This window comes from Zingiber officinale, chromosome 3B, assembly GCF_018446385.1.
Source record: "Zingiber officinale cultivar Zhangliang chromosome 3B, Zo_v1.1, whole genome shotgun sequence".
NCBI lineage: Eukaryota > Viridiplantae > Streptophyta > Magnoliopsida > Zingiberales > Zingiberaceae > Zingiber > Zingiber officinale.
In genome coordinates, this window is record NC_055991.1 from 86,492,729 (window position 1) to 86,503,471 (window position 10,743).

Consider the following 10,743-nt stretch of genomic DNA (forward strand, 5'->3'; position numbering starts at 1 on the left):
CACATTGGTCAAATGTCTACATTTTATTTGTTAAGTGTAGTGTTCAATTAATTTATATTATAGATAACATCATGTGTGGTGTCACTCATAGAACATCATGTTATCAGTTCTTTATAAATTATAAACAGTTGCTCACGACTAAGATGGAAAGGAACAAACCATTGGTACAGTCGTAGTGTAATTAGGTATTAGTTTATCTTGACTAATAAATTACACTAGTACACTCTAAGTGTATTGAGTAGGACCATTTTAGGTAAGTTCTTTTTATACTGACTTAATAAAAGAACTGGACCTTAGTTATTATGGAAGTGTGTGCTCTTAATCCTAATATAATAACAAGCATATATATTTAGTATTTATTTCTTTAACTTATCAAAGGGTGAGATTTAGTTCAGATAAACCAATAGGCCCGATAAGTTGGGAAATGATATTACTTATAATGTATGTTGTTGATTATAGAAGGAATCTGTGTCCTAGTTATCTAGGTTGAGAATGCCCCCAAGAGGAGCTCATAAGGATTGTCATGTTAAACCCTGCAGGTGGACTTAGTACGACATGACAATGACGTTGAGTGGTACTACTCTTGGAGCTAGATATTAATTAAGTGAGTTGTCAGTAACTTACTTAATTAGTGGACATTTGTTATCTTAAACACAGGGAGACTAACACACTCATGATAAGAAGGAGCCCATAAATGTAATTTGGGATTGGTGTGGTAGTGCAACAATAATTCTCTAGTGGAATGAGTTATTGTTGATGAACTTGAGTTGTATGTTCGGGGCGAACACGGGATACTCAAGCTCATCAGAAGGCCAAAACCAATTTCTCCTCTAGGTCCCTGTCATAGCCGCATTAAAGCCTCAAGTCCATCCAAATATAAGCTCATCTTGGTATCCAAGAAGAGGGTCGGTCCAATGCTTGGTGACCAAGCAAGGGCCGGCCACATCCTCCTCTATGGGGGTCGGCCCTTTTGCTTGGTGACCAAGCAAGTAGGGGCCGACCATGATTAATTCAAATAGGAGGGATGTTTTGAATTTTTAAAAATCTTCTCTTTGTAGAAAACTACAAGTTTTAAAAGAGAGTTTTTAAAATATAAAACTTTCCTTATTTGAATTAGGTCACATGGTTTAATAGAGAGTTTTAAAAGTTTTAAAACTTTCATTTTTTAACCATCCTCATGGTTTTAGAAAAAAGGAAGAGAAGTTTTAAAATTAAATTTTCTATTTTTGTAACCATATTAAAAAAAGGAAATTTTTAGAAGAGAAGTTTTAAATTTTAAAACATGATTTTAATTTTTAAAAACTTTCCTTTTTTAACATCCATAATAGGAAAAAGAGCTTGTAAAATTTTATAAGAGGATTTCTTCTTTTATAAAATTTTATAAAAAAAAATATTTTTCTTTCCTTGATGATGTGGCCAGCCACCCTTGCTTGGTGCCCAAGCAAGGGGTCGGCCAATCAAAGATTAAATCAAATTATTGATTTGGTAATTGATTCAATCAAGAGGAAAGAAACGGAAAAATAAAAAGGGAAAAGGAAAAAATAAGAGGAAGATTTTAATTTTTGTAAAAAGTCTTTCCTTATTTGCCTTAGGCAAATAATATAAAAGAAGGGGAGAGGAGGCCTCATGAGATAACACAATTCTTATTCTCTTGTTGGTGATCTCTTTGGTGGCCGACCCTCTCTCCCTCTCTTCTCCCTTTGCTCTCTTTTGCTCCTTGGTGATGGTGGCCGAATACTAGAAGGAAGAGAAGCTCTTTTGGGTGGTGTTCATTTTGGAGGATCGTCGCCCACACGACGTCCAAGGCGAGGCGAGGAATACGGCAGAAGATCTTGAGGTCATTAGTTTGCAAAGAAAATGTATAACTAGTAATTTTCTTCCGCATCATGCTAATTATTTTTCTTTGTTAGAATTCCAAATACAAGAGACATTAGATTCTAGTTTTTCAGATTTGCTATTCGAATTTGTGTTTTTGTTTTTCGAATTTGTGATTCGATTGTTATTTTTGATTAAACCTAGAGTTATATAAGGAAATTAAATATTGGCTTTCCTTAAAAGGCTTTGTCTAGGAAGTGGCGGTTGCTCCCATATCCAAGAAGGCCTTGTGCCTCGTCATGTTTAACCTGGAAGCCAATTTTAGAAATTAATATTTAATTGAATTTATAACGTAGGTGGATTTAGATCAATAGTGTTAAGTTCCGCTTGCAATCCAAGTCTAAACTATTAAGAACAGATAAGTTAAATTTGGAATTAATAATGTTAAGTTCCGTTTGCGATTCCTAATTTAACTTCTAAAGAATACAATATGTTATTTAGGAAAGGTTCGACACTTGTACAAAATTTTTATACAGTGGAATCAGTACGATCTTCCTAGGACTAACTAACAATTGATATTAGATCTAGAGTTTACCTCTGTGTGTTTAGAATTCAAATTAATTATGCACATGTCATACATAATTTAGACAGGATAATGGTAGGATATGCTAACTCTTTGGTTGCAGGCTCTAACTATTATGACTTATAGATGTTGTGTGTGATTGGACCCTTGGACATGTCAAGGGCATTATTTTTGTGTGCGCATGATTGTATGTAACTAATATAGCAGGAGCTATATTAGCCCTAGATTTTTAGAATTTTATTTTTCGATCTAGATTACATGTACATTCCTTTGTGGAATATAGAATCGATATATGTAAAATTCTATATTTGTCGCTGATCGTAATCTTGCAAGGTGTGGTGTTATTGGAGGACCAGAGGCGCAGCGGAATAAGAAGCAAGATAGATGCGATGACTGGACCCGGTGGCGGTGGCTAAATATGGCAGTAGCTAGGGTTGGAGCATACGGAGAACAGTGACAGAAAAGACCATAATAGTTGGAAAATTAATTTCCATATTTATTGCTTTTATTTACTGTGATGTATGTGTTCATGTGATGTATGCTAGCATATGTTAAAATTCCTCACCTTAAATAACTAAGTGGGAGAGGGATTTTTAAAAATAAATTTCACGGTCTCCATTACTGGTTTGCAAGTGATGCAAACAAACTTATGCGTTGGCTCTAAGTGCCTTACTCCATATCGGATGAGTTTGTTTGCGGATCACTAGATCAAACTTCCATTTTGGATGACTATAGGAAATTAATTAAGAGCGTGTGATCTTCCCCATCGGAAGGGGCACAATCTTATTAATGGACTAAGTGTCAAGTAATGGTATACACTTAGGCACGTCTAATAGTATCCTCTCAATCGGAGTCACTGTTATTATTTGTGTGATCGAAGGAAAACCAACTATTAATTTTATTTGTCATAAAGTTAGGTTGACAAGAATAAAATTAATGGGTAAAACCTCCTCTTACAAATGTTTGATTTTGTATACGTCCACACTATCGTGGCATGCAAAATTCACGGTGATTTGAGATGTTGGTTAATTTAAAATAGTATTGTTTGAGGAATCAATATTATTCTAAATTTAGAGTCTTGACCAAAGTTTATTTTTATGATTCTTAGGATGACTTTCAACCCACTGGCCATTATTCTGAAAGAGAATAGACTTATTGGTCCAAACTATATAGATTGGAAAAGAAACCTGGATATTGTCTTCATTGCTGAAAGCTATAAGTTTGTCCTGTCAGAGGTATGCCCAGATACACCTAATGGTGATTCTACCCCAGAGGAGATTGAATATCATAAGAAATGGGTAAAAGTAGATGAGATAGCGCGGTGTTACATTTTGGCTTCAATGTCAAATGTATTGCAACATCAGTATCAAGATTTACCAACTGCTTATGATATAATGAACAATCTTAAAGAACTCTTTGGGCACCAGAGTCGGACCGCTAGGCAAGAGGCAATGAGAAAGTTAATGACAGCCACCATGTCTGAGGGGATACCCGTAAGGGATCATATCCTCAAAATGATGGCTTATCTGAACGAAATACAAGTTCTTGGAGGATAAATCAATGGGGAAACTCAGGTCGATATAATTCTCCAAATGCTACCCAGAAGTTTTTAGCAATTCCGCCTGAACTACAACATGAATAAAAGGGAGTATACATTGGCGGAACTTCTGACAGAGCTATAGGCAGCAGAAGGTATATTTTGTCACAATTCTCAGATTCACTATGCTGAAAATGATTCTACTTCTAAGTTGAAAGGCAAGAAGAAGAAGAAACAGGTCTTTTCAACAAAGAAAGTGAATAAACCTCAGGGTACAAGACAAAAAGTTGGAATGAAGAAGCCGAAGGGCAAGTGCTTCATTTGCAAGCAGTCAGGACATTGGAAGGCAGACTGTCCTAGTAGGAATCAGAATAATAAAGGTATATCTCATTCTCTAGTAGCTGAAACATGTTTAGCGGTGTTATCTACCAGCACCTGGTGTGTAGATACGGGAGCCACTGATCATGTCTGCAACTCTTTGCAGGGGTTCCAGGAAACCCAATGACTATTTGAAGGAGAGATAATTGTCTACATGAGCAATGCTACTAAGGTGGCGACTGTTGCAGTGGGAGACGTCTACTTATCTTTTGATAGGAATACAAGTTTGGTTTTAAGAAATTGTCTTTATGTACCCAGTTTTAGAAAGAATTTAATTTCAATTTCTAAACTGTATTTGGATGGATATTCTGTTTCTTTCAATAATAATGTAGTTATAAAGAGAAATAGAGTTATTATCTGTTCAGGTGCATTGGTTGGTAATTTATATACATTAAATCTAATTTCTCCCATAAAGTAACAAATGAAAATTAATAACACATCTTCTAACTCTAATAAGAGAAAAGAACCTTCGGAGATGAACCAAACATATCTTTAGCATATAAGGTTTGGTCATATTAACTTAAGTAGGATTCAAAGACTTATAGCCGATGGACTCTTAGGTACATTAGAGTTGGAAAATTTTTCAACCTGTGAATCTTGCTTGGAAGGTAAAATGACCAAGAGACCTTTGAAAGCCAAGGGGTATAGAGCCAAAGATGTGTTAGAACTGGTTCATTCTGATTTGTGTGGTCCTATGCCTATCCAGGAGAGAGGTGGTTTCGAATACTTTGTCTCTTTTATAAACCATTATTCGAGATACGGATACATTTACTTGATGAGTCGCAAGTCTGAGTGCTTTGATAAGGTCAAAGAGTATAAGGCTGATGTGGAGAAACGTCTTGGTAAAAGTATCAAAACACTACGGTCTGATCGTGGTGGCGAATACCTCTTGGGAGAGTTTATGAATTACTTATAAGAGGTCGGGATTCAATCCCAGTTGTCTGCACCTGGTACACCCCAACAGAATGGTGTGACAGAACGAAGGAATATGACTCTTATGGAGATAGTTAGATCGATGATGAATTATTCAGAATTACCAAATTCATTTTGGGGATACGCTTTGGAAACAGCAGCGCACATTCTGAACTTAATACCTTCTAAATCAGTACCTTCTACTCCCACAGAATTGTGGAATAGGCGAAAGGTCAGTCTAAAACATATTTGGATTTGGGGTAGTCTAGCACATGTGCTGAAAGCAGATGATGATAAGTTAGAATCTCGTACAGAAGTTCGCGTGTTTGTGGGTTATCCTAGAGGAATGAAAGGTTGTTTATTTTGTAGTCCTAAAGACCAGAAGGTCATTGTTAGTACCAATGCCCAATTTTTAGAAGAAGGCTATATAATGGACCATAAGCCCAAAAGTAAAATTGTTCTAGAAGAAATGAGAGAGGGCACAGTACCAACAGTACAAGATGAAGTACCACAAGAGACTGCAACACGTGTTACACATGATACACAATCACAAACAGTGTCTCGTTGAAGTGGGAGGGTTGTGAGGCAACCTGAGAGATTCATGTTTTTGGGAGAGTCTTCGGACTTGATCCCGGATAAACATGAACCTGATCCCCGGACATATGACGAAGCACTCCAAGATATAGATGCAGTATCTTGGCAAAAGGCAATGAATTCTGAAATAGAGTCTATGTATTCTAATAAGGTCTGGGAGCTTGTAGAACCACCTGATGGTGTAAAAGTCGTTGGATGCAAGTGGATCTATAAAAGGAAAAGAGGGATAGACGGGAAGGTAGAAACCTTCAAAGCAAGGCTTGTTGTGAAAGGGTATACTCAGAAAGAGGGAGTCGATTATGAAGAGACTTTTTCGCCGGTAGCTATGCTAAAGTCTATCCAGATACTCTTATCCATTGCTGCTCATATGGATTAAGAGATTTGGCAAATGGATGTCAAGACAGCTTTCCTTAACGGAAGTCTTGAAGAAAACATCCATATGAAGCAACCAGAGGGATTCATTGAAAAAGGCAAAGAGCATCTAGTGTGCAAGCTGAATCGGTCCATTTATGGACTAAAGAAAGCTTCAAGATCTTAGAATATCCGGTAATCTAGTCATATGGATTTATTCAGTGTCTGGATGAGTCTTGTGTATACAAGAAGTGTAACAGAAACGTGGTGGTATTTCTTGTATTATACGTAGATGATATTTTGTTATTTGACAACAATGTCAAAGCGTTATCGGACGTAAGGGTATGATTGTCCAAATAATTCGATATGAAGGAATTAAGAGAATGTGCACACATCCTTGGGATCAAAGTCATAAGGGATCGCAAGAAAAGGATGTTGTGTCTATCTCAAGATTCATATATAGATACAATCCTTGCTCGTTTTAGCATGCAGAACTCCAAAAAGGGTTTCTTACCTTTTAGGCTTGGAGTAGCCTTATCTAAAGAGATGTCTCCGAAGACATCAAAGAAGATAGATGACATGAAGGCAGTTCCTTATGCTTCGGTTGTGGGAAGCCTAATGTATGCAATGCTGTGTACGAGACCTGATATCTGTTTTGCCATAGGCATGGTTAGCAGATATCAGAGTAACCCTGGACAAGGACATTGGATTGCTGTAAAGCATATATTGAAGTACTTGAGAAGGACTAGAGATTATATGCTAGTTTACCAAGCAGACGATTGCTCCCTGTGGGTTACACGGATTCGGATTTCCAATCAGATAGGGACAATAGTAAGTCTACATCAAGCTATGTGTTTACTTTAGGAGGTGGAGCCATTGCATGAAGGAGTGTCAAGCAGAAATGTGTTTCAGACTCAACCATGGAAGCTGAGTATGTGACAGGCTCTGAGACAGCCAAAGAAGCTGTATGGCTCAGAAACTTTCTAATGGACTTAGATGTGATTCCTGATTTACCCAAAATCATCACAATTTATTGTGATAATAGCGGTGCAGTTGCAAACTCGAAGGAACCACGAGCCCATAAGGCGAGTAAACATATAGAGCGCAAGTACCACTAGATACGAGACATCGTCAAGCGAGGAGAAGTTGTCGTCGCCAAGATTGCATCAGCAGATAACTTGGCAGATCCTTTCACTAAGGCCCTTCCGGCGAAAGCTTTTGATCGGCATGTGGAGGGGATGAGAATTAGATGTATGGCAGCAGATATGGCAGCAGATATAGCAGCTTAGTTTTTTAGTATAAGTGGTAGATTGTTAGAGTGTTACTAAAAGCCTAGCTTTTGTAAACATTTATTATTGAAATAAAAGAATCATATTGGTCAAATGTCTATATTTTATTTGTTAAGTGTAGTGTTCAATTAATTTATATTGTAGATAACATGGTGTGTGGTGTCACTCACAGAAGATTATGTTATCAGTTCTTTATAAATTATAAACAGTTACTCACGACTAAGATGGAAAGGAACAAACCATTGATATAGTCGTAGTGTAATTAGGTATTAGTTTATCTTGACTAATAAATTACACTAGTACACACTAAGTGTATTGAGTAGGACCATTTTAGGTAAGTTCTTTTTATACTGACTTAATAAAAGAACTGGACCTTAGTTATTATGGAAGTGTGTGCTCTTAATCCTAATATAATAACAAGCATATATATTTAGTATATTTATTTCTTTAACTTATCAAAGGGTGAGATTTAGCTCGATAAATCAATAGGTCCGATAAGTTGGGAAATGATATTACTTATAATGTGTGTTGTTGATTATAGAAGGAGTCTGTGTCCTAGTTATCTAGGTTGAGAATGTCCCCAAGAGGAACTCATAAGGATTGTCATGTAAACCCTGCAGGTGAACTTAGTCCGACATGACAATGACGTTGAGTGGTACTACTCTTGGAGCTAGATATTAATTAAGTGAGCTGTCAGTAACTTACTTAATTAGTGGACATTTGTTATTTTAGACACAGGGAGACTAACACACTCATGATAAGAAGGAGCTCATAAATGTAATTTGGGATTGGTGCGGTAGTGCAACAATAACTCTCTAGTGGAATAAGTTATTGTTGATGAACTTGAGTTGTATGTTCGAGGCGAACACGGGATACTCAAGCTCATCGGAAGGCCAAAACCAATTTCTCCTCTAGGTCCCTATCATAGCCTCATTAAAGCCTCAAGTCCATCCAAATATAAGCTCATCTTGGTGTCCAAGAAGGGGGCCGGTCCAATGCTTGGTGACCAAGCAAGGGTCGACCACATCCTCCTCTATGGGGGCTGACCCTTTTGCTTGGTGACCAAGCAAGTAGGGGTCGGCCACGATTAATTCAAATAGGAGGGATGTTTTGAATTTTTAAAAATCTTCTCTTTGTAGAAAACTACAAGTTTTAAAAGAGAGTTTTTAAATTATAAAACTTTCCTTATTTGAATTAGGTCACATGGTTTAATAGAGAATTTTAAAAGTTTTAAAACTTTCCTTTTCAAACCATCCTCATGGTTTTAGAAAAAAGGAAGAGAAGTTTTAAAATTAAATTTTCTATTTTTGTAACCATGTTAAAAAAGGAAATTTTTAGAAGAGAAGTTTTAAATTTTAAAACATGATTTTAATTTTTAAAGACTTTCCTTTTTTAACATCCATAATAGGAAAAAGAGCTTGTAAAATTTTATAAGAGGATTTCTTCTTTTATAAAATTTTATAAAAAAATTATTTTTCTCTCCTTGATGATGTGGCCGGTCACCCTTGCTTGGTGCCCAAGCAAGGGGCCGACCAATCAAAGATTAAATCAAATCATTGATTTGGTGATTGATTCAATCAAGAGGAAACAAAAGGAAAAATAAAAAGGAAAAAGGAAAAACAAGAGGAAGATTTTAATTTTTATAAAAAGTCTTTCCTTATTTGGCTTGGGTAAGTAATATAAAAGAAGGGGAGAGGAGGCCTCATGAGATAACACAATTCTTATTCTCTTGTTGGTGATCTCTTTGGTGGCCGACCCTCTCTCCCCTCTTCTCCCTTTGCTCTCTTTTGCTCCTTGGTGGTGGTGGCCGAATACTAGAAGGAGGAGAAGCTCTTTTGGGTGGTGTTCATCTTGGAGGATTGTCGCCCACACGACGTCCAAGGCGAGACAAGGAATACGGCAGAAGATCTTGAGGTCATTAGCTTGCAAAGAAAAGGTATAACTAGTAATTTTTTTCCGCATCATGCTAGTTATTTTTCTTTGTTAGAATTCCAAACACAAGAGGCATTAGATTCTAGTTTTTCAGATTTGCTATTCAAATTTGTGTTTTTGTTTTTCGAATTTGTGATTCGATTTTTCTTTTTGGTTAAACCTAGAGTTATATAAGGAAATTAAATATTGACTTTCCTTAAAAGGCTTTGTCTAGGAAGTGGTGGTTGCTCCCATATCCAAGAAGGTCTTGTGCCTCGTCGTGTTTAACCTGAAAGCTAATTTTAGAAATTAATATTTAATTGAATTTATAACGTAGGTGGATTTGGATCAATAGTGTTAAGTTCCACTTACGATCCAAGTCTAAACCATTAAGAACAGATAAGTTAAATTTGGAATCAATAATGTTAAGTTCCGTTTGCGATTACTAATTTAACTTCTAAAGAACACAATAGGTTATTTAGGAAAGGTTCGACACTTGTACAAAATTTTTGTACAATGGAATCGATACGATCTTCCTAGGACTAATCAACACGGATAACCCTTCCCGAAGGAAGGGGGCAAAGAAAAATGGATTTACACGGTCGTGCCCCTCTTCATTCCGGCCAAGGGGACACGGCCGTGCCAATTCACACAACCGTGCACCCCCTTTCTCTTGGTCAAAGGGACACGTTCATGTGGATTCACACGACCGTGCAGCTCTGCTTGACTTCAGGTCATGTTCTATCAGTCGAAACGAGTTAGAGTAGACCTATGGACTGAGCAGTATATATTATGTAAGAATGAAAAAATTTAACATATAGTATAAAAGGGTAACGTCGGTCCTATATGAGGTAAGGATAGAAGGTCGGGCGTTACTAACCCTTGGTCAATTTGACTATACCTTATTATATTGTCAAACATCAAAATCCTAAAGGTTGATTGCTATTACTTGGTGCTGTTGGGTCCGGTATCTCCCGGAGTGCGCAAACTGATATTGATCGTCGAGGCTAGTGTTCGACACTATCTCTGTAAACGATATTGCTCCGCTACGGTGCTAACGGATAGCAGCAATTTGTTCTCAAGATACAACGACGAACGTCTCGGAATCGTAGCAATCCGAATTCCGAGACCAGCGAACCTTCTCGTAGGCTGTTTGGACTCTTTATGCACAAGATGAGATGAATGCTCAAGAGAGAGTAGAATAGATGAATTCGATGATTCGAATAAATTTTCCAGTATCTGGAGTTCTATTTATACCAAATGAAGAGGTTGAATACCTTTTGGGTGAGTGGATGTGTTCTTTGGGCTGGATCGATCTGGATCGTCCATTCTGAAGAGTTATAACCCTTCATATATCCCACTTTAATCTCATC